Here is a 710-nt window from a genome sequence, read left to right as displayed (position 1 = left end):
ACGAGAGGAATGTGGGGCAAAGGAGGGGGGCGATCTCTTAGCTTCGCGATCGATCGCAAAAGAGCCACCAAATGCCGAAGAAAAGAGAGATGAAAGATGGCGAAGAGAATGATGGTGAAGAAGGAAGCTCACAAAGCAGCAACAGCAGCAGCAGCAGCAATGGGGGACTCTACTCACTCAAGGTAGGCCACAAGAGTTCATAAGCCGTGGGATTCTTCAGCATATCGCGAGTCACAAAATACTCTCCACCACACAACATGCTTGAGAATTGCTCAAGATCGCGTTGTGGCAGCGTAATAAAATGCAGAGCAGCTTAAAAAAAAGATTGCAACTGGTGTGTGGAGTACTAATTTTAATTGGGGCTAACTGGTAATATTTCCTAAGAAAAAAATATAGTTAAAATAATTAACATTAGAAAGATTTAAATGCCTTCCGCACATGTAGAAATATTTTTTTCTTCACTTTAGGAATAAAAAGGATTTTTTATGCTTTGTGAGAAGCCTGAGGAAAGTTTCATTGTATAGAATCGAAATGTCAATGGAAAGAATATGAAAAGACAAAGATATTGAATTATAAAAGAAAGATCTGAAAATCAATTAATTTTCTTCAATGAACCGGTAAGATTTATTTTTAATAAGAAATAATTTAATTTATTTTCTATACGAATAAATCAAATAAATTGTCCAAAGAGATTTCTTTGTAATTTCAAG

This window comes from Lutzomyia longipalpis, chromosome 3, assembly GCF_024334085.1.
Source record: "Lutzomyia longipalpis isolate SR_M1_2022 chromosome 3, ASM2433408v1".
Taxonomy (NCBI): domain Eukaryota; kingdom Metazoa; phylum Arthropoda; class Insecta; order Diptera; family Psychodidae; genus Lutzomyia; species Lutzomyia longipalpis.
The sequence above is the reverse complement of the archived record's forward strand: the minus strand, read 5'-3'. Positions refer to the sequence as shown.